General features: G+C 47.3%; 1 protein-coding gene and 1 long non-coding RNA gene across 2 annotated transcripts in view; both read right to left on the bottom strand.

Moving 5' to 3' along the window:
- Window positions 1–26,475, bottom strand: part of LOC149359987 (uncharacterized) — a 270,465-nt gene that overhangs the window by 190,855 nt on the left and 53,135 nt on the right. The gene's annotated exons all lie outside the window — the stretch shown is intronic.
- LOC149359988 (uncharacterized) lies at window positions 5,475–12,239 on the bottom strand. Its single transcript, XR_016288305.1, has 3 exons — window positions 12,160–12,239; window positions 7,562–7,673; window positions 5,475–5,634 (listed from the first exon to the last, which is right to left on the bottom strand). It is a non-coding gene; the product is annotated as an uncharacterized LOC149359988 (long non-coding RNA).

The following is a 26,475-nucleotide window of genomic DNA, read 5'->3' on the forward strand; positions in this document are numbered from 1 at the left end:
TTGTACCGTACAATTATAACCTCTTCTCTGCGTACTGTCTGGGCGTGCAGAAAGGTGAACAGTCTGTGCGAGCCCAGCACGGACTTCCGGCATAACTGGGCATGGCCAGCATAACTTCCGGCATGGCTTTCCGGCAAACTGTGCATCTACCTGCGCGTTCGCGCCCTGATGGGTGTTAAACGGCTGTTTATGTTTGCATCCTTGCCGCATCACAAACTCGAGTAATGGCGCTTGCCGTGCGTGGGACCGTTTTATCCCATCGTGGAAGCGCGACAGCAAAATTACCTTTCACGCGCTGAAGCAGGGCGGAGGCCTCGGTTAGTCGCATCGAAGCGCGCGCGCATGGCTTGGCGAACGTAGAAAAGCTTTTGGTCTAGTCGAGTGCTTGCGCTTTCCCGCGTTCTTCAGTGCGTTAAGATAGCGAGGATAGAGCGACGCGCGTGCCTAGGTTACGTTTTCCTGGTGTGCGCTGACGCCGATAGAGGGTGTAGAAGGGGCGAGAGAGAAAGAACGTGAGTGAAAGACTGGGAGAGAGCAGAGTCCTCCGCATCGTGTCAGGCAAGCTGCCCTGCTGGCGTGCGTGCAGACCGGGACGGACTCTGGCCCTTCTTCGAGTGGCGGGCGGCATGGGAAGCGCTTCGACGTTCAGCCGGCGACGTGTGGGTTTGCGCAGCGGTCGTGGTTTATAGGCGAACGTGACGCGTCCATGCGGCTGCCCCTCTCTCTCTCTCTCTGCACGTGTGTGGAATTCTTGCGTTTTCCTGCTGCGATAGCTCTATCTCTCTTCATGGACGAAAAAAATAGCGCAAACTAAGACAGAAAACACAGAACAAGAGGGGAGACACTACAAGCGCTCACTCGCAACTAAGGTTTATTAGAAAAAACAGACAAAATTTGGGCTGGTTGGTGTGAATTCATTTATTTATTTATTCACGTTGCCTCACAGGCTCCAAGCATGGAGTATTGTGTGAGGGGGGGGGGGGGGGGGGGGGGGATTACATAAATAGGGGTAATAACAGGAGCATGAATGACATGATTATATAATGCTGATTGACTGTTAGTACTCATTAAACAGTAAGAGCATCATTACACAATGCCAACTGACTGTTAGTACTCACCATAAAACAATAAGAACATGGCGGAAAACAGACGAAATGGGTGTTTTTTCCGCCATGAATTCACACCAACTAGCCCAAATGTCTGCTTTGCTCTATCTCTCTCTATGTAGAGCCTAAGTGGCAAGCGTGCTCAGGTGAGGCGTGTGTCATGATAAAAAAATAATAACTGTGCGTAGTTGACGAATCAGCTAAATCGTATGCTTGTCAACCAGTAAAGTGGACTGGAACTATACGGATAGCTCTTAACTACACATTTGCGAAGATGCGGGCTGTGTAGGGTGAGTTTTATATTAGAGCGAAAGCTTTAATTGGAATGTTCTGAGCCTAGCAAAATGGTCTTCCGCGTGTATGTGCCTATCCTCAATGTCGTCTTCTCTACGAAGGCCTGCCTAGCGCGAGTGCTCCGTCCCGCGGCACTGCCCGTTCATCATTGTCTTCCACGCAGCACTAATCCGGAGGTTCTGACCCGAGCAAAATCGTCTTTTGCGTGCCCGCTAAAAAAAAAAAAAAAAGCAGGAAATTGAATCAGTCATCTCGTGTGTGTGCCTCAGTTCAGTCATTATTCATGCATGTAAAATCAGTGAAAACAGTCTGGTAAAGAAAAGAAAACAAAAACGTGCTTTCGCTCTGAATCGAATGTTGTAAACATTCTCTGCCACTTTTTTTTTTTTCATTGTGAAGCGGCACACCGTTTGATTATTCTTTTTTTTTTTTGTACTTAATGTTAGCTTTTTCTTGTCTTAGGCGCACATCAGACAAGCCAAGGTTTTTGGAGGTGATGGTTGCTACACCGTCTAGGCTTTGGCGAAATTGTTGGGTCGTAGACACTGCGTGGGTATATACTGGATGTATCTTCTGGATATTTTAACGTGGGTGATCTGGTTCGAATGCCTAGTTGCGTGCATGACTGCAGAAAAGAAAGGAAGGAATGTCTCTTTGACCTCTTTTTCTTTTTTTTTTTTCTGTTTGCCTTTCGGTATACTGGGACAAGCCTTTTCGGGGCAGTAAGCGACTCGCGCAAATGGAAGCGGGTCGCTGTGCATCTGGCTTGGCTCCTTACTTCGTAGTGGGGCTCGTGACGCCTATCCAGACCTCGGATCGATGAGTGTATGTCTCGTTACCGCCGCCCGCTTTTTTTATTGTCACGTGACGTTTCTTTTGGCGCTCCTATGCCTCGCAGAAAACATCTCGCGCGAGTTAACTATTGCGGAGTTTGTTTAGTTGGGTGCATTAATCCTTTCCTTACGTCTTTCTTTTTTTTTTCTGTAGTGAAACTAGAAATTCGAGAAATATTTTATTTTTATTTAAGTATCAACGGAACTTTTTTTGTGTTGTTATATATTTATTTGTTAACCCTTTTGGTTTGTCTCTATTAAAATAGATGCCGCGAAACGTAGTCTTCTACGCTATAATCTCAGAAAATGTCCCATATCGATCACAGCTCTCCACGCAAGCTGCGTCAGCTTCGTCTCGTGTGAGCGCATAGTTACTTTAAGCACTTATTCTGCAATATTAAGCCTTCGATGTCCGGAGGACCTGGCGCGATATATTGGTCCATACACTGTATAAATTTTGTCGAAAAAACTTGCCAACCTTTTATACAACGGCTCATTTCTGGCTTCGCTAAGCCTCATAGAAATGGGAGCAGCTGTGGCTTTTCCCGCAACTATACGGCGGGTTTACGAGAGCGCGGTTGCTATCGCGGCTCGCTTACTAAAACACACCTGCTCCTCTGTCACACTTTTCACCGTTGCGGAGTCTACTGCTTTCTTCAGCGCACCCAGCAGTTTGTGGACGCGAGGTACGGAAGTTTTCAAAAAGGTGTTCCCTAACGAGTTATTAATAATGCTGACGTTAGCACGAAAGCGGCGGCCACATTCAAAAGCACATGCCATCTGCTACACATTGTTGCTAACCTCCGGTGGCAGACTTTATGGGAACGCCTCTCGATAGCCAGCCGTTACACCGTTGCCCTGCGGACAAAAATACATGGCCTACTAATCTAGCAACGTGGATCCGTTCAGTCGTAGGATTGTCACCGTTACCATGATAGCTGATATTACTGTGGGAGCAAAGCCTACGAATCACACTCCTGCAGTGTTTTCTGGACCAGGGAGAGTGGGGGTACACATTTTCAAAGCTTGTTGACACAGTTATCAGTTGGTTTTCGTGCTTTTTTCTGCAAGTATTAGGCAGAGTGTAAGCGCAGCCATTTGCCTGTGCGCGTTGCAATTTTTCCTTGCTTGGCTGTCGTGTTCACTTGACTGTCGTGTTCACCTAAGATTTTACACAATTTTAGAAATACGTTTTTCAGTTAAAACAGCGCTTTTTTTTTTCGGCAATGCATTGTAAGCGGCGCAGTTCATCAAAATACTGCTAAGTGCTAACTAACAGGCTGGATAACTATTATTGAATAGTTAACTTTCTATTACTCTTAAGCTCCTTAATTATTCGCAGGCGTGTAGCCCACCGTAAGTAATATGCCTATCAGCTTTTAGAATCTTTTAATCGTGTTTAGTTAGCTTTTGCACTGTTGCCCTGAAAATTTCGGCTACATCACGCCAAAATACATGGGCTTTCGCAAAGCTTGCAGGCAAAGCAACCTCTACAGTGCACTTAATTCGTCGAAACAGCCAAAATTTGTTGGGCCACGGCGCCGAGGGTAACCGTTTTTGAAATTTTAAAAACTTATGTGGATATAACTAACTATGGGCTACACTCCTCTCAATAATTAAGAAGCCTAAATTAATAGTTAAAGTGTTAACTATTCAATATTGGGTAACCAAGCTGCTACTTAGCACGTCTTAGCAATTACTGCTCAGCAGTATTACTTAGAAGATGTACTACACCGCTTAGAATTCTATGCCGAAAAAGGCGCGGTTCTAACTCAATTAGCCTTCTTTTTTTTTAAATTGTGTAAAGTTTTAGGTGAAACACTGTGTACCAGAAGAACGTGTTTTCGTCTTGTGTGCGCGTACACTGGAGACGCCATCTTTTCCTACCTGTTGTAGCTTGCTTGCGTAGATTGGCGTAGCCAGGAAGCTGGCTAGCACGTGCGCTGCTGGCGACAGCGTCTCGTGTTCCCGGGGAGTGTAACGGAAATTCCACGTGCCCATGCATGCGCGAGCGAAGGGAAGGACACCCAGGCTGGCGGAGCGAGCGCGAGGTCGAGTTCTTTATTTTTTTTTACTCCTTTCCATCTCTTATTTTTGTTTTTCAAGTTTTATTCTGTACTCATTAATTCGTAGGGGTCTGGTTTACTTCGGCTTCTGGTTGGTTTATAGGGTTTAACGTCCCAAAGCGACTAAGGCTATGAGAGACGCCGTAGTGGAGGGCTCCGAAAATTTCGACCACCTGGGGTTCTTTAACGTGCACTGACATCGCACAGTACACGGGCCTCGAATTTCTCCTCCAAAGAAATTCAACCGCCGCGGCCGGGATCGAACCCGCGTCTTTCGGGTCAGCAGCCGAGCACCATAACCACTGAGCCACCGCGGCGGCACTTCGGCTTCTCTCCGCGTAAAAATTTTATACATAGAGTTGTAGTATAGGAGGTATTCACTTGGAGGGACAGGTGCCGTTTTGGTGTACAGTGCTCAGCTTAAGCCGTACGGTCCGAAACAGGTGGCGATAAGCCGATTAGGTTTGGTTTATTGGGGTTTAACGTCGCAAAGCAACTCAGGCTATGAGGAACGCCGTACACTCTAAGAAAAAAAGGTGTGATCTTAGTCTTTTTGGGGGGTAAAACACTTGTCGCTGAGCTGACACCTTTTTGGGGGTAAGGTTACGCTGTTTCTTGGAGACTAAGTATTTATGCTCTCGCACATAGAGTAATGTTACGCTCTAATAGCCTAAACTTGCACTCACATAGGAAGAGTAACTTTAAACTAGTTAGGTATAACATTACGCCTTTCTAAAAGGGGTAAATGTTAGCCTGAGGAAAGCATAAACATAACCTAGCATGCAAGGTGCAAGTTTGCACCTTTAGCAGGTAAATTTATGCTATGTATAGAAGTGCAAAGTTACTTTGTCAAAGACTAAACTTATACCGTCATAAACAGAGCAAAGTTTGCACCCCTGTGGTGCATGCTTATACCCTTACATGATGGATAAAGTTACCCTTCTAGTGGTACAAAGTAATGCCCTACTGCAAAGGGTATCTATGCACTACTCGGTGGTGTATTTATACTGTCCACACGAGAGCATTATTACCCTTCTGTAGCATAAACCTGCCCATTGAATGCAGAACTAAAGTTGACCCATATGGTAGAAGCCCAAGTCTTTCTGGAAGTGCAGGCAGTGTCAAAATGTTGCGACGAATCTTTCATGTGAGATGGTCTGTGCCATTGTGTTCAGGTGCAGGTACTACTGCAGAATGTACACAAAGAATTCATAAACGAATCGGAGAAAGAAACATACCGTCATATTTATTTTGTCACATGCTACACCATATTACAGCAATGACCCTGGCAGTCTTCTTCATACAGGTGGAGGCAGTATGTACCATGTATTTGACCTGCACAGAGAAGAAAACATATAATGAATTTTGCAACCACAAAGCTCAGACGACGTGACCATGGGCTTAGTTAATTCAGGTCTAAAAGTGTAAACCACACAAAAGGCAGGGATAAAGGGCGATGCATGAAAACAATGCCACAAGTGCAGGCTTCTGTTTATTAATGAGAACCAAAATCAGAAAAGATATGCAGGAAAAACAAAACATGTCCTAAATGGCAGCTACTTAATCACTCACATATGCTGACATTATCACAAGCACACTGGCTTCTCAGGAAAAATCCAGAACATTGTGCCCAGCTGCACGGTTAGGCTCCCGGATGCCAGACTGGCATCCGGGAGTCTTTTGACGGGCCGGGCAAGTCTTAGTCTGGCATCCCGGATGCCAGACTAAGAAGAGGGTCATATCAAGAAACAGAAAAACATGTGCATGAAATGGAAGCTACTAAAAGGTGATAAAATGAAATGCCGTTTAACAAACCCTTCCCACCATTCTCGTGTTTTTATTTCTCTGTATCTAGAGTGGTTAAGGTTTCATGCAGCCCTTGCTAACAATATGTCTCTGGTCTCTGTTGCCATTATATGTTTTGTTGCCCATACAGTGAATTTTCTTCCTAAAAGGCAAGTGTAGGTGATTATCTGAGCATCAGTGAGTGATACTTCCAACTGTAATTTTCCCTGCACATATTACCTGTGAATTCATTTCCGATTAGCAAACAGCAGGAAGCTTGTGCCTGTGATGGCATTTCTGGGTGCATTCCATTGTCACAGCCTTTCGATACAGTTTAAATACCTGGTGAAAGGCCTATGCACAAAGGCTATGCACTATAAATCTTAGTCTACCACTCCTGGAAAACAAGGAAAAGCTTTTGGCTAAACGTGAAATAATAGCAAGGGCAACTTACACATTTAAAGAGTTGTCTCCATGCATGAGGTAACGTCATACCAAAAAAATTATTTGGACCACATATTTTTTATTCACGTTCATAGCCTGTTTCATACTACACCTCTACATTATGCCTGTGCAAAAAGCTTTGGTTATGGACTGGCCTTCACTGACAGACTACATTAACTACACAAGCAGCATAGAACAGTCTCCCTCTAAAGCACTATTTTTTCTTGAGGAAATTACAAATCTCGTCTTTTTATTTAGACAGTGCTGCTTCATCCAATGCTTGCAGCATATGCAGCAGCAGTAATTCTCATGAATTACATTTTGCTGGCACAACAGAATGTTGTGTTACCTTTACACATCTTTTCAGATGCTTAGCATAATGAAATTGTAAACACTGACTGACAGCATGCAAGAATGGCTATCAAACCAGTTGCCTTCGATATCTGCTGTCACATGCAGGGCACGTGAGCTTAGTTAAATTCTAAGTTCACTCCAATGTGAAATAGAACAAATATGGGTTCACGTGAGTTATTGGAAATTATTCACATCAGTGAATAGCACCTTCCTACTCAAAAAGAAAGTGTGAACAGTGCAAAGAAGATGAACAGCCTCACATACCTTCATATCACATTAAGCTCTACATGCATAAACGATGCTAGTCATATTAGCTTGGTAGCATGCCACCCTGCCAAGCATTACCATAACTCTGCATCATTTTTTCTGACTTCTCCAGCAACATGAATTGTAGGCAGCGCCTCTCAAACTAATTCAATATGAAATCTTTGCTGAAGTCCAGCCTACTTTTGCAGAAAAAAAACTGCATTTATACTTCATGCCATAAAAAGTGGTCACAATTATTCAAACCATTATTCAGAAATTCTTTCAGAACTAAGTCCTCGAAAACACTGAAAAGCTCTAAAATCTCTGTAATAGAATGGCTGCAGCTGCGCAACATAGCATACTATGTTCACGGATGGACATCAAGTGATGATGAACTCGCAACAATGTCCCAATTACATAAAAACATACATACCACACACATCTAGTCCCGGCCACTCGTACGGTTTTGAAGAATCCAGGCTGAACTTCGGTGCTAGGAGTGACAATGGTTGTGCACTTTTGCATCCCTCCTTCTCCCAGGTGCACTGCAATAGAGGTGTCATTTATAGCGTTAGTGTAATGGTTAGTTGTTAAGGCAGAAGCCTACGGCGCCCGTAGGCTAATTCTCCCCCTACCGTGTCCGTCTGAAGTCGGGAGGGGTTAGGAATGGCGACAGCGGGTCGCGCGCTTCGGATGCCGTCCAAGGCTGCGGGAAAGACCGCGACCGCCTTTTCGGGGACCAAGGGGCCGACGACCCCTTGAAAGGATCCCTTGACAAACATAGAAGTGGAGGTGGGGGACAATAAGGTCGGCGACTCCTTAAACCCCCGACTGTCTAGCTAAGCAGTGGCGCCTCCAGAGTCGGGCCCTGGCGTGCACTGGGCTCCGCCTACTTGTATGCGCAGTGCCACTGCAGCAGTATTGGTTGGAATTGGGCGAGAGCCGGTTTATTAAAGCTCCGCCCAATTATCGAGGGGATAAAAACCGCTGCAAACAAAGAGCGGGGAGAGCGCGCCGAGTCCCAGTCTCGGCCGCTTTTCGACGGCCTTTTTTTTTACAGCCTTTCTTTAAACCGCCTTTTCTCTAAGTGTTTGTATTTCGGTCTCGTCTTGATTAAATCAGTTTGTCTGAAGAAGGTTGGAGTTGCTGCCCCAACCGGCAACGTGTCGCCGGACGAGCATACGATCAGACCAACCGGCCATATTCGGACCTTCTGTTTTCTTTAACTGGTGCCGTGACCAGGATGTCCAGCGCTGCGAGTTAACTGGTGCCGTGACCAGGATAGTCCGAGCGGCTTTCTGCGAAGCGGTTGGAGGCAGTACTTTCCTGAAGACTGACGGGGCAACATCTTGGTGAGAAGCCCCGGGGACCAAGGTCCGTTTGAGGTGACATCTGAGTGAGAGGCCTCGGAGTCAAGACTCCACGACAGCGCCGAGAGGCAGCGAAGCGAGACCGACGGAGCGAAGCGCTGCGACTTCGGCGGCACCTGCGTTTGCCGACTTCGTCTGCCGGGAGCAAGTGATGGGCCTGCTGTGAGCCCTGGGTGCCGGACATCATCGCCTAAGGACGCAACCTGCCGATGCTGCATCGCAAGTGCCATGATGTACAGCTGGACAGCGGAGTGAGTTGCCCCATTCTCACTTTACTTGCCTTGGGAGTGCTTGAGCCGCAAGGTTAGAATTAACCAGGCCACCATGGCAACATTAGGTTGGCGGAGTGGATATGGCTGTGGCTATAGGTATGGCCAGGAGCGAGCGCAGATGTCTGAGGCCGAGCGAGCCAGGGAAAAGGAAAGAAGTGACGCGTACATTGAAGACCTCAAGCGTCAGTTAGCGATAGCCGAAGAGAAGCTACGCAAGGAGAGAAAGAGAATTGAGGAGGAGGAGCGCTCACGGAGAGCGGCTAGAGTACTGCGGGAGGTAGCACAGTTGCCGTCGTACCGCATCGTATGGGACGCTGCTGAAACGCTGAGCGAAGCCTTGAATAAAGAGGATAGCGTCAGCGGCATTCAGTCGGTTCCTACTGAGGAGCGACAAGAGGAATCGCGCGTTCCCGCAGACGGTGCAGCTGTGGTTAGTGTCGAGGAGCCGCGAGTTGTGGAGTCAGGCATTATTGCTGACAAAGACCAGGAGTCTTTGAATCCCAAGGTGGAGGTGAGCTCCACGGATGTGCCTGAGAAAAATGCGACCAGTGATGAGACGGTGCCGGTCGAGTGCTGCGAGGAGCATGCTGTTATTGATACTAATGGCACTGATGAGCACAACGACATGAACTGCTCGGCCAGCCGGGTTACCCACTGCGACCTTTTGTTGCCCACCGAAGCAGAGTGTTCTGAAAGTGGCATGTCTGTTCAAACACCAGGTGCGGCACTCACAGCGGTGTCGGAGAAGCCGGCAGCACAGCTGGACAAGCGAGGCTCTTTCGATCCGGACAGCTCAGACTCGTGCAGCGCCGCGAGAAGCTCCGGCGTAGATGAGTGGAATCTGAGCAGTGGCGACGGCGAATGCGCCCCATGCCCTCACAGGAGCGAAGTTAGATTGCCGCTGATAGGGGCGAACCGTGAAAAATGCTTCGATCCCCTTGCGGGTCTCCGCAACAGGCTAATCGCAAACCTAGAGGTGGCTGGTGAGGAATTGGTTGAGCTGGCCATGCCACATTCTAGGAGGCCCTCTAGGCACAGGCACTTAGGGCCTTGTGCGGAGGCTTGTGCACCGTATGCGCATACGGGCGGCGGCTCCACTGCGGTAGGAGATGAGCGACCGCGGAAAGCAGGAAGAATGTGGGGATTGTGCACGCTGCGGCACGTAATGTTTACTGTTATGAGAACCGATCAGGGGTTCGATCCTGGTGGCTAGCGACGAATGCCTATGTCCTCAGCCTTAGCCCACTCTGCCACTGCCAGGTCGCATAAAGCGTAAAAATGTTCCTTGGCTCGGGCACACAATGGGGCAGTGGGTGAGAGTGGGGGAACATGGGGGAACGTTGTGGACTGTTGGACTCCTATGCTACGGGTGTTTCGACTGTTGTGGTTGCTTGTGAAAAGAAGTTAAGGAGTGTGAGTGTTGATGCATGCATCCCGTGGTCTTGAACATGCTATTTGTGCAGTTGTTAGTAGGACGCAGAAGCGCTCCTTTTTTTATATTGTTCGTACAGTGCTCAGTTGAGATGCGTTTTTTTTTTTGTGTGTGTGCTGTTGGGGTTTCTTTTTTTTTTTTGTTCACGGCCGGGTCTTTGGTACTTTTGAGCGCTTTGGTATGTTGTGTGTACGGCGAGCGTCCACCCAACATTCTTGGTGGGGAGGTGTTAAGGCAGAAGCCTACGGCGCCCGTAGGCTAATTCTCCCCCTACCGTGTCCGTCTGAAGTCGGGAGGGGTTAGGAATGGCGACAGCGGGTCGCGCGCTTCGGATGCCGTCCAAGGCTGCGGGAAAGACCGCGACCGCCTTTTCGGGGACCAAGGGGCCGACGACCCCTTGAAAGGATCCCTTGACAAACATAGAAGTGGAGGTGGGGGACAATAAGGTCGGCGACTCCTTAAACCCCCGACTGTCTAGCTAAGCAGTGGCGCCTCCAGAGTCGGGCCCTGGCGTGCACTGGGCTCCGCCTACTTGTATGCGCAGTGCCACTGCAGCAGTATTGGTTGGAATTGGGCGAGAGCCGGTTTATTAAAGCTCCGCCCAATTATCGAGGGGATAAAAACCGCTGCAAACAAAGAGCGGGGAGAGCGCGCCGAGTCCCAGTCTCGGCCGCTTTTCGACGGCCTTTTTTTTAACAGCCTTTCTTTAAACCGCCTTTTCTCTAAGTGTTTGTATTTCGGTCTCGTCTTGATTAAATCAGTTTGTCTGAAGAAGGTTGGAGTTGCTGCCCCAACCGGCAACGTGTCGCCGGACGAGCATACGATCAGACCAACCGGCCATATTCGGACCTTCTGTTTTCTTTAACTGGTGCCGTGACCAGGATGTCCAGCGCTGCGAGTTAACTGTTAGTGATAACTTATATGTTCATTAAACCACGTAATGGCAGCACACATGCTCAAAAAACGACAGGAATAGTTTGAAAACGAGAAAAAACTTTTTATTCCAAATTTTATCCATTACAGCACTTGCCACATATTTATAACAGGCATAATTGACGCAGTGCACTGGCATAATAAGCCTAGACAAACTTCTACAGCACAATGGCCTATTACCAGTGAATTGTCACTAAGTGCCTAACATAATTAACATATCTTCTAACAGCCACTGCAGAAAAAAGAAAGAACTATACTGTTACTGCTTACGAAGATTGACAGCATTCATTACAGAATTTTTTTTTGTTGACAGATTACCCCAGTGCAACCAAAATCCTTATTGTTCTAAACAGAAAAGCTTAGATACTAGCGTATTCTTCTATTCAACCTCTTAGAGCGACATCAAACCTAAAGTCTCACTCTTTCATAAGAGAATACAACAGCACAAAAAGAGGTGACATAGACTGTACGCTTTTGTGAGCTAATGTTTGGCCACCAACTAGCCCCGACCTTTTCACTAGTAAAAAGAACTAAACAAGTTCACTTTTCTCTATTAGTTCTCAGCCTGAGTGAAGAGCCAGTTACATATCAACTTAACACCATTAGCAAGCGCATCTTGCCATTCGAAAGCAGTAAAACTGCTGGCATGATAAGTCACATTCTGGGTTAGCAAAAATATTGCAAGGTGTAAGCGAAAACGGCCGCATGCCTGGAAGAGCAGAGCACAAATGAGCTGCTAATTTCTTGCCTATGAATAAATAAATTTCACGTTTACTGTTTTATCGTTTGCTTGCTACTCCGTGGTAAAGAAAAAAAAAATTGACGCCGTCCATTCGCAAAAAAAAAAAAGCGGCCTGGCAGAAGGAGTTGCCTTGCAGCGCTAAAATTATAAAGGGATTATTGTCCAATAAAAATCACATACAGCGCTGCAGTAGATGTGAGCACTGCGCGCAGTACGTGCCACAGAAGCGCGCACACTAATTTACTCGCCCATTTCTGAACGGAGACTACGGTTTGGACTTACCTTACTAAATGGTCGTGAGCAGGGACAAATACTTGGCGTTGAACAGACGACCGGCAATGTTCTTTCGCACGGCAGACGAAGATCAGAGCCTGCAGCGAAAGAAAGCATGAGAAAGACGCCTGGAGATTGCGCCGCTGCGATCGCGTGTTGTACACGATAGGCTCCCTCCGGCCGCACGCGACCGGCTCAAAACAAGAAATAGCAACAAGCAGCGGCTCGCGCACACAATCCATGATAAAAAATCTGTATTGAACGCACCATAACTTGATGGCAGGAAACAACCCGTATGACAAAACGAAAATGTCACTTACTTGTACGGTTGAAATTGGGCGCAAAGAATCCGTACGATGAGGGCGCCGCGACGATCTGGCGTGCGCTGTTTCTTTCAGACGTTGACTCTTTCGCGAAGATGTCGCCCACTGCAGCATCACACATCGATGAAGCTTGCACGATGTAGTAATCGCTGAACAGAACCTAAACGCACACAGGCCCGTACTACAAGATGAAAAGAGGAATGCGCGTCGCGACTTGCACGCACGGCACCCAGGCGCGGTAAACAGCGGCTTCGTCTTCGACTCTATGCGAGCGGCCAATCCAAATAGACAGTCACGTGACCTGAGGAGGGAGAAGGGAGAAACTACTGTAAACCTTCTAGCCTCTATAAATCTACAACCCATCGCCAGCCATCGCTTCCAAAGCTTGCTTAGAGGAATTACAGAGGAGGTTTTCCTTCCTCCATGCTTCGTGCCTTTCTTTCGTTCCGCCGGACCCCGCGCTTCCCCTCTTTTCCTTTTCTCCGCTGACTGAAAGAATGTCTGCGTTCCCAGTAGTGTCCCAAGGTCAAGCCGCCCGCGTGCGGGGCAACAACCTTTGGTCCTTGCAATGTGCTGGTAGCTTATTATTTTTGCATGCGCCTCTCTGCCCTTGTGCACGTATTTTTCCGCGCTTTCGGCGTGCGCACAACTCTTCGTTTATCGGAGACAACGAGCGCGGCGAGACTCGTCTTGTCAGTTCTTGCAGTATCCCTTTGAAGCTTTTAATGCAGCCAGCTATTACGCAGTATGAATTACGCAGATGCTGCCGTAAATGTGTGGTGTATGCAACATAATAGTTTTCAGAGCAGCTGCAGCTTAAAGTTACGAGCATCATTCGGAAGTTCTCGTACTACCGCGTACAGGAGGCACTGCGAAATCAATAAACTGCCCTTCCTGTACTTCTAAATCATTCACAGAACCGGCTAAAAAAGCGATGTAAATGCTGCAGCATTATTGATTCAATGTCAGGTACAGTAACAGTTTTAAATACTGATATTGCCGCGTGATATTGCTGCGAGAAATTTCAACTTTCTTTTGTGCTTATGGGGCCGCACGTGTGAGGATAATCCGAAGAAAGCAAAAAAACCGCTCTGTTCAAAAATAGTTTAACTCAATCGAAATAGATACAGCTGTAGAGATATGGATTTAATAAAGCCGCATCGAGTGATCAGAAGCGTCAGGCAAAAAAAGGGGATTCACAAAATTTGAACATTTGAGGAAGATGGCGCAGAAGAGGGCTTCAAACGACAGTCGACCACTGCTGATGCAGCAGTTCTCACCTCTCATCGTTCCAGTGTTCGCGAAGTTCTCAAAATATTTTCAAAATGGGTCAACAGAGCAGAAATGGAGCACTGCCAGCGCTATGCCAGCAAGCATCCGTTAAGACGCTTCAACCGACTGGTTATTCGGGCGATTCCGTCTATTTACGCGCTTTCATTTTATTCTATATAGGCAGTTGCCACCGCTGAATTTATGCTTTTGTTAAAGATTGGTTCGTCAGTGCGATACAATGTGTCCTTTAGCTCAGTTTTATTTGTGCGTACAAGACAAAAGTCTCAGTCATCCGAAGCAACTTACGATAATGAAGGAAAACCTGCCGGTTTATACGCCGTAGTTTCATTTATTTTCCAGCTTGGGTCTTCGGGCTGCGTCTATCTAGTGCAATGTACTGTTTAGTGCTTATCATTAGCCTCTAAAAGAAAGAGTTATTTCCTGACGCATGAACCATTCCATAAGAATTCACAATGCACTGCCGCAATATAAGCGCCTTGATTACTGTTTCCTCTGGCTCCCGGTTTGTTGCGGAATTCGATGCTTCCATAGCGCTACAGTTCGAAAAAAAAATGGAGGTAGTCAACTTCATTTCTGACTATCAGTACTACTTGACTGCATTAAAGCTGCGCGGAACAACCTAAAAGCTAAAAGTTACGTACACGTACACTGAGTTTAAGCTAATTTCTGCTCTTGTAGGCGTGCAGCACAATTTCATACGCAAGAGAAGTTCGAATAGACTTAAATCGCTTTGGTCACCTCGCTCCCTGTTTATCAATTTAAAATAAGCTGAAATTGAATTGCTTCTGTGTGAAACACTTGTATGCGCCAAAACATGATCAGGAAATGCAGCTATCTCGGAAACTGATTACTATGGGCTTCGCTATCTTGTGCCGAGAGAAAGGATCCGTACACTTGTTGGAAAGGAAACGTAGAAATGTCTTTTACGCTGCGTTGAGGAGTTTCCGAGCAGATGTACAAATGCTGGTGATCTCATAGTAGACCAGCAAAAGTGCGACTCTGAGGACTGGCTCGTGTCTTGGTAAAAGTGCTCTAAACAAAAAAGTACCTATATATATATATATGGAATGGTCAGGCCACGTTCACAACTCAGTTCAGATGCAGAATTATTCCTTCCCTAGTTTCTTGCATTTTTGTTTTTCAGCGTTGTCAGTATTAGTGGTGAAGATCACGTGGTTATCAGCGAGTAGGGCTCTTTTTTGTTGTTGAAATGGAGCAGAAATATGAGAGTGCAATTTATTCGGGATTTGCGTTACATTGCATCTTCAGCTAACATAAAATTACTGCGTCAACAATCTCGCTCGTTGGTCTGATTTTGATTTATTAACTTGTATGCATGTTAACCTGAACCCTTTCTGCTATTCGTCTGTTATTTGCTCAGGAACATGTGCCACAACGAGGGGTTATTCGAAAAGCGGTGCACATTATTCGAAATTGTACGGAGGGAATTAACCGCCCTGGTATTTATCGTACGCTATTAGAAAATGAAGAACAGCGCTGACTAATAGAGCTTACGCTGGCTGTGAAGCAAAACTGTTCCTTTTAAAGCTTTTATTACCGCTTTAATAAAAGCGTAACCACAAGCCGAAATTATAAGCGCAATAATTTTCGGGCCTCTGGTGTGTTGAAGCGCTAAACTGTTGATTTCGTTCAGAGCTGCGATTGGTCAGAAGAGTAACACAGCACCGATCATGCCGTCTGTCTTTGCTGACTTACTTCTTTTTAAAATGATATCCAATCATGAGTATGAAATCACATGCACCGAATATTAATGATTATTTTGGTCGTTAGCAACCAAGAGCATGTTTGCATGCGTGATGGTTGTTGTGGCTGATCGCGGCCAATGCACCTTTTTTCAGTAACGTTCTGTGCATCCGCAAGCCGCCTCCAGGCGGAGATGGGCAGAAGATCGCTGTACGTGTTCTTCGAAGAAATAGCTTCTGGTCCCTTGAAGAAGCGAGGAGGCGCGGTCAGTGTCGCCAGCGCGGGTGAAAGGATCAATGCAGTGGGGGAGCGTGAGCCAGCGTAGCTTTTAACTATTGTCCTCAAAATAACCCCGCCACCCCGCTTTCGGGAGAGGGCCATCTTCGAGAGGGAGGGGAGGCGGTGAGGGCTGCATACTTTGCTGTACAGCGTCTTCGCGCAGAGGGAACACAGCTGGTTTGAAGAGTAAAAAAGGGGGTAAGTTTTCTGAAAGAGACTAACGGCCTCCACCACCTCCACACGGGTGTAACGATGCACTCCGCAAAGTGCATCTTTAGTCCATGCGTCTTCAGATAGCATAAGTCGTGAAGATGCACCCTTCTTACACCCTTTTTTCTTAGAGTGTAGTGAAGCGCTCCGGAAAAGTTTCGACCAGTTGGGTCGAAAGTTTGGTGGGAAGTTTGGGGTTCTTTAACGTGCACTGACATCGCACAGTATACGGGCCTCTAGAATTTCGGCGCCATCGAAATTCAGCCGCCGCGGCCGGGATCGAACCCGCGACTTTCGGGGGCAGCAGCCGAACGCCGTAACCTCTGAGCCACCGCGGCGGGGTGATAAGCCGATTAGATACGGCGCGCTGCCTTTGGCCGTTCTCCATGTACACCAATATGGCGGCCACTTACGATCGAGTGAATACCCCCTGTGTAGCAAAAATCGAGGAGTGTGCAGAAAGCGCACCTACCGGCCCCGTTAGTGTAATAAGAAATTTACCCATTCCTCGCCGCGCCCCGGCCCTAAAAAGTGATAGCGATGGCGATACCGCCGACCGTGTTCTCTCCGTGACTTGGTTTCCCTGTCTCCAGAGAACAGTATACGCTCTCGGGGTTAGGAGAGATTTAAAAACTGAGTTTAAGCGTAAGCAGCTTTTCGGTAAAACGTGGCGCTACGAGTATGTGCTCTGCTTCGCGCAGAGGAAAAGAAAAAACGCGCACATAAAGTCCTTAACGACTGTCGAAAAAAATGCGAGGGCACTTTGGAAACTAAAGTGTTCTGAGGCGAGAGCCGAGAACTCCATGCCGTGACGACTTCCAGCGAATGTGACGTCACACCGTTCCTGTGGCTATATCGATACCCAAATTATACATTTTTTGGGGATCTTAAGTTTTAGTTACGCTTAATTACGCATTTTTCTATCTAATTTGACACAAATCCGACGTTTTTCCGACTGTTCTGTGACAATCTTCACTATGCCGTGACGACTTCCGGTGGATGTGACGTCACACCGTTCCCGTGGCTCTATCGACGTGCGCGCTATTTCGACGCAGTTTCGACATTTTTGCCTATAATTAACTAATTAATCTAAAATCATCAGACTTGGCTCGAAAGTTTATTTTTTTCTCCTCTGTCTAAAGCAACAATTTGCTTTCTTCTATCTTTTTTAGTTCCCGAGTTAGCGCGCTGCCAAATGTGTGACACCGTCTGCTAACGGACGACAGTATGCGCCATTGAAGGCTTTCGCCTTAATACTAGCATTGCTAGCTAGGTCGAACAATCTTCACAGAGTAAGAGGATTCAAGCGTGGCTACTTGTTCAAGGTTTAGTTGCAGTGGGGGCTTACTCCGGTTACTATCCAGCAACGGCGCAACTGCTCTAGGGTGCCTTGATGTCCGCTCGCCTGAGGCACCCTAAGCTGCTGCACCGCACAGCTCCACCTATCGCAAGAGCTTGGGATGAGTACATGTTCGCGTGCTAAGCCTTCTTCCGCGATCGTCTGCATACGTTCGAGAACGACGCATGCAGCGCGGTGCGGCGGTTACATTCAAGCTGCGTGCATGGCGTGCATTGAACCCTCCAGATGAGAGTCTGTAAGAAAACGAAATAAATAAGATTTTTTTTTTCTTCATTGCCGCCGATGCTGCTGCATGCATGATCTTCAGCCTAGACTTTCGCTCACGCTACTTTTGGTCTCTCGCGAATTTAAATCTACATACCCAGCGCCCCGTTGCGCGTGCTTGTGTAAGCGTCCGTTGTATGTATACCTGCAGCTTGTGTCCAAACATACGCGGCTGAACTCCCCTCCTCCTATCACCCGCTCTCCCTTTGAGACTAGCACATGCACGCATGCATAACGGCTATGATAAAGCGTCCCTGTCTGTTGTGACCCTGCCTGTTTGGAACTTTTTTCCCCCCTTAGCGAAGCTCTCGTATTGGAGCTTATTTGGGAAGTTTTCCTTTTGCATATGGTCCCCCCCACCCCCTTTCTCCCCTTCTACCTTACTGCCCTCTGTCACTAAAACAGCGCAGTATGAGGGAAGCTAGCATAGGCATCGACTAATCGAGAGCCAGCTCAGAAAGCTTTGCACAGGATTGGTCGACGCCGCGGCCGTGTCGTATTGTCGGCTCATTGTGATTGGTCAGAGCGCAGCTGTCGGCCAATCACCAATACTTGCACCCCCCCCCCCCCCCCCCCAAGGTTTTTTTTTTTGCGTTGTCGCGAACTTCATCACGACTAAGCTGAACTTTGGTGCAGCTTCAGCACCGCTGCACGGTTTTTGTGCAAGACAACGTAGTTTGTTTCTTTCCTTGTTGCCGCGGCGAGACCAGAGTCTTTAAGCGCTTTAGCGAGGAGCTACCGTTTTGAGGCGCGAATATAACGACCAGCTACTTATAAGATGCCCCCGGGGAAGATAAGAAGGGTTTTGAAAGTAAGTCTGAGAAAGAAAATTAAAGAAGCTGAGAAAGTTTGGAAAACAAGAAGAAGGGACAAGGAAAGAACACCGAGAAACGCGAGGGAACTTTGGTAATCTTGTTACCGTCCCCGAACATCTTCTCGCTCCTCGCGAGCGAGTTCTCGCTGGCGACAGTGGTCGAAGACATGCAAATATCCCCTTCGCCGGAACGCGTTTATGTATATTGGGGCTGAACAGTTTTGACGACGAAAGGCGGCCATGATGTCCCTGCCCCTTTGTGCCTTTTCCTTCGGTGTTGCTTCTCCGCGTCGTCCCCAGATGTTTGAGCGCCTTCCTGCGTGCGGCGGCGAGTTTGTTTTACGTGCGGCAGTGTTTGGTTTGTTTTCTGCTTGCTTTTGCTTTTTGTATGCAATTATATTCGTGCTTTTTCGCCCAGCGCTGTCTTATTTCCAGTAAGCCATCCATTGCAGCACTCTCTGAGGCCATTCACTGCGTCGAGGAAGAACCGAGACCTTGCAATTTTTAATTGCGGGCTCCCAATTATAGATTGTCCCCTCGGCCTCTTAATCCCCTGCCGCCCGTTCTTGTATCTTTTGTCTGTTCGTACCGGTCGTTCGAAAAACGACATCCCTTTCTTAAGTAAAGTTTTGAAACAGATGTGATGTTTACCAAATTTATTGCTCCTTCTGACCCTCCCTGCCCTTTCCCTCCTCGCCACCTGATTCAACTTTCTATTTTTCTTTCTAGTTTTTTTGCAGCGCCGCTCCAACTTCGGAACGTTCCTCCGCCTGCAAACCATTCCGTACATTCTAATCCCTTTGTTCTTCGTACAACTGTCACCAGTGTCCTCATTTCGCGATAAGAAAGAAAAAAATAAAACGCCGACCGCACTGGCACCACTAGCCGCTATAGCGTCTCCCCATATAGCTCCTATCTTAAAACTTATCCCACGTGCCGTTCTTCCAAATGAAGCCACTTACGCTGCAGCGGCCTCCTCCGTTTTGTTCCTGGCCGATTTGCGTCAATCCTTTTATACATTCCACTTATTCCCGAGGCCCCCTCCCCTCCGGCTCAACGACCTTGCCTCACTTTTCTTTCGCTCTTCCCGAAATTCCCCATCTATCGTTTCCCGCAGTCCCCTTTCTCCAATCAACCTCATCTCGCGGTCTGCTATTCCTCCTGTGATGCGGTTGTTCTGCTGTCCCATCATTTAGCTTTTTTTTTATTTTCCCTTTCCCGCTTTGTGTGCTCCACCTTCTCATCCTCTTCGCCACCTTTTCCCCCTTTCCACCATCCCTGGAGAACGGGACGGGAGCCATAACTCCCCTCGCTTCGGGGAGAACCGCGCGGCCACGGCTGCAGCGACCAAATGCAATTTGTCGGTGCCTCGCGGCCGAACTGTGCCCTCGGGGCCACGGGTCGGCGGTGGCAGAAGCAGCGGTTGTGTCCTCCTGGCTTCCAGCGGTTGTGCGACTGCGTGAACGCCGTCGGTGCCAGCCAAACGGCGGCAGCCGTGGCAGTGACTTCAAGCAACAGAGCAAAACGCTGAAGCAGCGATGGGTATCGAGCAATAGCAATATTGAACGAATATCGAAACGAACGAAAGACCCAGAACAAATTATGGTAAACAAACAACCGATTGTCAAATTATAACATTGTGTAATGCCTACCAGTCTCTTATTCAGATTGCTTTAGAAAGTTGTAGTGTGTCTGTATTTAAGAAAAAACTGACGATTCCCCCCCGGTTAAATTTCAGCTAACTCTGTATACTTAGTTTTTTGAGGTGTGTTTGTCTACAGCTTTTTTTAATGTGCACATTATGAAATGTTTTGTTTATTGTTAATTGATATTTATTATTGTCTATCATTAACTATTTTCTATTGTGATCATGTCTTCTCATTGTTTTTTATCTTTTGTCCATTCGGCTCCCGTTTCCATGATGTGTTGATCGGGGTGTAGGCCTTGTCAGGAGGCATGCTTGGTCTACCTCCTTTAGCCTCACCTCGAGGGCATATTGTATATAATATGGCCAAATAAACATACTACTACATACTACTACTACTACTATATTACGTCATTAGCCATACTCGCTATATCCGATACAGATGTTTCGTTATATCCGGATATCTACTTTCTTTGATGCGAACGTGTACAGTGCAAGAAGACAAATCGTTTGACACCACTTCGAATGCCCCTACGTCAATTAATTTAGCCGTAATGGACGTTTGAAGTTTCAAAAAGTCACGGTTTGGGGTACCAGAGGTCGTCGGTGCGAATCCCTGTTATGCGCTACGCTTTGATTCGACTAGCAGTGTTATGCTTCGTAACGAGAGCGACTATCTTCGTGCCCACGCGGTTTTACTCTTACGCGCGCTGCAGTCCCGGTTGACCCGAAACAGAAAGGTCTAAAGAGGGAGTAAGGTATCGTCTAGAACGGTGGTATAGAACACTACCTTTAAAAAGGAGTGACATTAGCACCTAATGTCATTATTCGACTGCTATACGGGAACATGTAATGTCATTAGGTTCGAATGACATTCGAAATCGAGGGAACTCATTCACATTCGATCTCAAACCAAATGCGTACTCTGGACACCAGATACGCCGCAGGAACAAGCGATGCGAAAAAATAATGTGCACATTGCCAAACTTAGAAAGTGCATTTATTTAGTTCTGCTAAAAAAATGTTAATGTTGGTGTGAATCTGTTCACACTAGAGGCTGTCGTGGATTGATATTACTCTCGGTCTCAGCAGCCTACAGCAGCGGCCCAGCGTGAAGCAGCGTCTTTCCCGCGACCGTCGGTCATTTTGGGATGCGTGATTCTTGCTGGTTGGCGCGCCATGTTAGTTAAGCTCGAAGGTACTTAAAGACGTAACTGAGCAGTTCACCTTTTGCAAGTCATTTCCAAGCTCCGCGCGTGTAGCGCGTGTCCGCGCGCCGCCATGTCAGCCATTTTGTTTGTTTACATATATCGGATTTGTGGTTGACTTTGTACTTGTCTTGGCTTTTGATGGCTATAAAGTGGTGGAGAATGGCCGCAAATAATATTTCAAGCTTATAATACGGTGCACAAATGTTCTCACCCGCTTTTTAAACATTGCACAACAATTTCAAACATCTTTTATGCGCGCTGATGTTGTTCAGTTGGACTATTTTTTTTCACTGATCGTCGATGCCATCATTTTCGAATGACATTATTTTTTTCCGTGTAGCACCGAAAGAGACCAAATGACATTGGATGCATCATGGAAGACAGTTGCGCTAGTTCGTGTGAATTTGTTAGTGACTTCGACATTTCAACTAGCGTGGAAAGCACAAAGACAGCGACAAAGGAACCGACGGGACAGCACGCTAGACTTCAACTGACGTTTTAATGCACACATAACAGATTTTTACACTTGTATTCGGCGCATGCTCAGGAGGCTGTACCCCCGCCCCCTTCTCTTTATCACGAAGCAGGTTGTCATAACAAAGAGTAAACATTTAAACCAAATTGACGCGCAAGTTTTTTGACAGATAGATTATCTCTTTTTTCGTGAGGGCTACTGAGGGTGTGCTCACGCACTTGTCCCCTGCCTTATCAATGCAAAATGCTTCAAATATCTCCCTATCACCCTGCCTATCAAGCCGCCTCAGCACTCTCGTGTGGCTAAAGAGCGGAACGCATTTTTCTTCATTACCACCTGTTGTCTTTACTTTGCATTTGCGGCAATGTGCGGCCAAGGAACCCGTCGGTTCCTTTGTCGCTGTCCTTGTGCTTTCCACGCCAGTTTCAATGTCGCAGTCATTATCGATGCATCGAATGCCATTAGGTTCGAATGACATTAAATTTGCTTGTGTGACAGGGGTATTACTCCCTTTTTACTCAAATATAAGCGTATTCATGTTGAGAGCGTACTGCCTTCGCTATCCCACTGGTTTCTGCAGGCACCGGCCGGTAGCTGCATTTGCGAACTTTCGGCGTCTGCCTTCCTCGCCGGCGCGTTTCTCTTGGGGGGGCTCCGCGGATTTTGGAAAGTCTTCTTCTTGCATTTTAAAATGGCCCGTTCTCGGGGGGATCCGAAGCTAAAAAAAGAAAAAAAAAAAGAGCCACCGTTGAGCGAACGTTTCCGGCGTGCGTTTCAAGGCGACCATAACGAGTGCGGCGCGTCTTCACCCCGCCGGAGAACCTCGTTATCTGTTATCTGTTTGTAGAGGGAGCTGTGTGGGTCGGGCTGCCGGGCTTCGATATTCAGACGGCGCGGATGGATAAATCCTGCTTTGCATGCACTAAGCCGGAAGAGGAGAGAAGAAGCAGGAGGGAAAGGGGTGATGGGGGAACTTTGTTATGTCATCACGTGGGGGCCTGGGGAAATTTATGCGGCCACTCTTAAACACACACACGCAGGCGTGGGAACGTTATGTCTTCCTCGACGCGGAGATTTCTCTCTCTCTCTCTCTCTCTCTCTCTCGTCTTCCCTGTTTTGGGAGCTTGGCTAATTTAACGGACTGATTTATCTTCTTGTCGCAGAGGCTGGGAGAGAAATACGCTGGGGTCCACCCGTTGTACAGGGTCTCGCTATCATCATTATCTTCATCATCGATGTCATCGTCAATTTTGTGTGTGTTTAGGAATGTTTCGACATTTTAGCGAATGATTTCTAGAGCACTTATCGACTCGATACGATACGGTACGACTCGATACTGAAACACTGCACGTTAGTTTCTGTAATGGTTTGTCATCTAGCTTCGTTTCGCTACGGTGTACAGCCCGGTCGAGGAAACGAAGGCGACTGCTGCTCTCACAGAAATGCAGCTCCGTCCTTAAATCTTTTCTTTTTTTAATTTCCTTCTTTCCTTGATATTGGGCGGATATGTTCCTTTTTGCATTTCTGCCTGTGTGACCGTTCGAAAACACTCTTGCAATAGGAAGAAGTGAGAAGCCTTAGGGGAGAAAGACAGGAGGGGGATGTGCGGGAGAGTTTGGTGACGAAATGTGGCGGTCGCCAGACTCTCTTTATCCTCTGTTTGCACAGGGACCCGCGCCACGGCCCAAAGGTCCTGACGACTGTACAGGGCGCTTCCCAGCGTGTTCTCGTATCTTTACGTCGCGTGTATCTTTACGTCGGTCTTCGCTGTGTGCGTGCGCCGAATGAAATGGGATAAGTGTATGCGCCCGGACAAATACCTTTGCGGCAGCTCGAAAAGGAACCTCCTCAGGTTCGCGGGCTTTGCGGAGCGGAGTGATGGGGGATCGATACGAAAGCCGTGCCCTTCTTGAGCTGCAAAAATAAACGAGAAAGACACGGAGCGAACGAAGTACGAGAGGTCCGTTTTAACTGCTCTGAAGATGGCCATCGCGGCGTAGGCCGTGTCCTTCGGGAAGTTCGGGCCTCGGGGCTTTCGGCTGTTTAAACAGTGGGGAGAGAATATTTGTTCTCCGGCGTGGTTGCGTTTGGTAGTGCGCTGAGATAAGGCCGTACACGTATAACGTCCCTCGCAAGAGAAGTGATATACGCGCGCCTGAAAATGCGTTTGACAAGGTCCGTTTTCCCGTGTCGTTTTTCTCGCGTTTATCATTCGAGAAAAAGGTCTGTGGCGGTGTACAGGCGTCCTGCGGAGTGTAACGAGTCGTTAAGAATCGGGGGACACCGTTGTGCGCTCCCACTCGCGTTTTATAGAACAGCGGTTGTACCACGTGACCCTGGAGTGTCTTGAACGTAAAGGCCTCTTTCAGGGACCGGCCTCGCTCGACGAAGTTTCCGCGCTTGCAAGACGCGTAGATGCTCATATCCGCGTGCTCTCTGCCGCGCTGTGCTCTTTCTGTTAAGGCTGGTGGAAGATTTTTGTTGTTGTTATTGTTTTAACGCAACAGGGTTAGAAAGGAATTTCGAAGGAGCAGCCGTGTGCGTTGGCGCACTAATTCAGGATTGATCGATAGGGCTGTGACGTCACACGTTGAGCCGTGGGATGAAAACGATTAAAATTCGAGTTAGACTGCGACTATGAGGTGGCAGCATGACTGAAATGTCATATCCCAAATAAGGGTGTAAAGCAAATTTGTTACGCTGAGAAGGTAAATTGGGATGATTAGTTGAGAATCGAACCCGTGACTGTGAGTCAGACACGCGGCCCATTGAGGCGCGTTCGTTCGACGTGATTGAACGGAGACCTTGCTGTTTCACTTGGTCTGGTATGTCTGGTGATGTTTGCTTATGAGTATGTGCAATAGAAAGGTACTAATTAAGAAAAAAAGTTAAGTAGCAAATAACCATTAACGCTGTCGCATCATGAACTTAAGGCGTAGCTGAAGTGTGTAGCTCCCTAATTTTCTGTTCTCGTTTTTGGTGGTCCTGAACTTACATATTTGTGCTGCTGCTATTCATTAAATTTCTTCCTACTGCATGCGCGGCCGCATGCTCTGGGGCAAAACGTACAGAGGGCAAAACGCTTGCCTAGAACACGCTTTGGGCGTGTTTCGGGCTGAACACGCGATACCTAACGATAACATTTGGTTAAAAATTGTCTGGATCTAAGCATGTGCAGTTAAACTCATAGTATTTCATTGTAATTATTCCCCTTCCTATTCGCAGCGGCTTTGGCAGCTATGGAACACACAGTTTGGTCGTTCTAGACATATGTTTTGCCCTATGTACTACTGCATGTACTACCTTTTTCGACTCATCCAAAAGCAAGCTCCCTGTGCGAGCACTGTCGTCCGAGCACTTTGATCTTGGTCACGACAAAGCGACACGACATTGCATGACAAAGCGTTCACTTTGATGTTAGTCAAAAGAATACTGATGAGAAATTGAAGTTGGCCTGTATTGACGTATCACTGCATTCTAAATCACAAGGCGGTACTTTTACTGGAGGCGAAGCTTTCTATAAATTAGAAACGGCCAATAAATTACGAACAGCTGTCGTCGGCCGTCTCTGGCCGATTTCGCTAGTGAAGTGCGGTGGATCTACAGTTTTTCTTCGCGAATCTCAGAGGCTGGGCTATATCGTCGTTTACTTCAAAGCTGGGATCACGGAGTCCATTTCTCGGTTTATACGTCACGAGTTTGAATCGTGTGGCGGGAAGAATTTTAAAATGCGATGTTCTGAGCTATAAATGTGCCTTTTGTTGTATGCTGGCCAAACACCAGCATACACAGAAGGAGCTGTAGAGTCTATTTTTACTGAGAGCAAATTATGACAGTTTAAGCTGTGTGTTGACGCTGTTAATTCAAAGATAAGCTGCTCTAGGGGTCTAAACTTGACATTTGCTTTGGCTGTTATCGGTTTTCTGCATTTCACGAGCTATACGGGTAGTAAATGTAAGTGGCTTCTCGCCTTCGTCTTCCTTCTCTGCTTTGTGCAGAAACAGCGCGCCAGATCTTGGTACAAGAGATATACACCGTTGGCATCTGGGTAAGTCGGTCGTCCCGTTGGAACGACCAACAGGACAGGCATTGGTGCGCTAAGCTGTATGTATACGTTCTGGGGGCTTAATACGCGTCCGAAATAAAAGTAGTTCGTCCTTCTCTGGGAGGCCGCCGCCGTGGCTCAGTGGTTATGGTGCTCGGCTGCTGACCCGAAAGACGCGGGTTCGATCCCGGCCACGGCGGTCGCATCTCGATCGGACGAAATGCTAGAGGCCCATGTTCTGTGCGATGTCAGTGCACGTCAAAGAACCCCAGGTGGTCGAAACTATCCGAAGCCCTGTACACTACGGCGTCTTTCATAGCCTTAGTCGCTCTGGGACGTTAAACCCAAATAAACCAAACCTAAACCACTCCTGTAGGAAGTTTTTCTACTGGCACAGTTTCTTTATTTATTTTTATTTTTTACAGCCTTGAGGGTATTGGTGTAGTTGTAACGTTATACGCTCGTAGACTGGCGACTCGCTTAATCTGGGTTTGGTCATGTCGCCGCGGTCAGGGTGAAGTTTTCTTGAGAGGCAGCTGGAGAACCAACGAGAAGACAGAAAGGAAAGCGTGTAAAACAAGACAGGTCTCGGAGAACCTAAACTGACGTGCAGCTCGTGCTCGTTAGATATACATGAGTCGGTTTTAAGTTCAAAGGTTCAAAGCGTGCAGTGCGCTTCACCGTTTTGTGGAGCGCTTGATC

This window comes from Amblyomma mixtum, chromosome 2 (genome assembly GCF_055824585.1).
Source record: "Amblyomma mixtum isolate Tamu chromosome 2, ASM5582458v1, whole genome shotgun sequence".
In the NCBI taxonomy this organism is placed as follows: Eukaryota; Metazoa; Arthropoda; class Arachnida; order Ixodida; family Ixodidae; genus Amblyomma; species Amblyomma mixtum.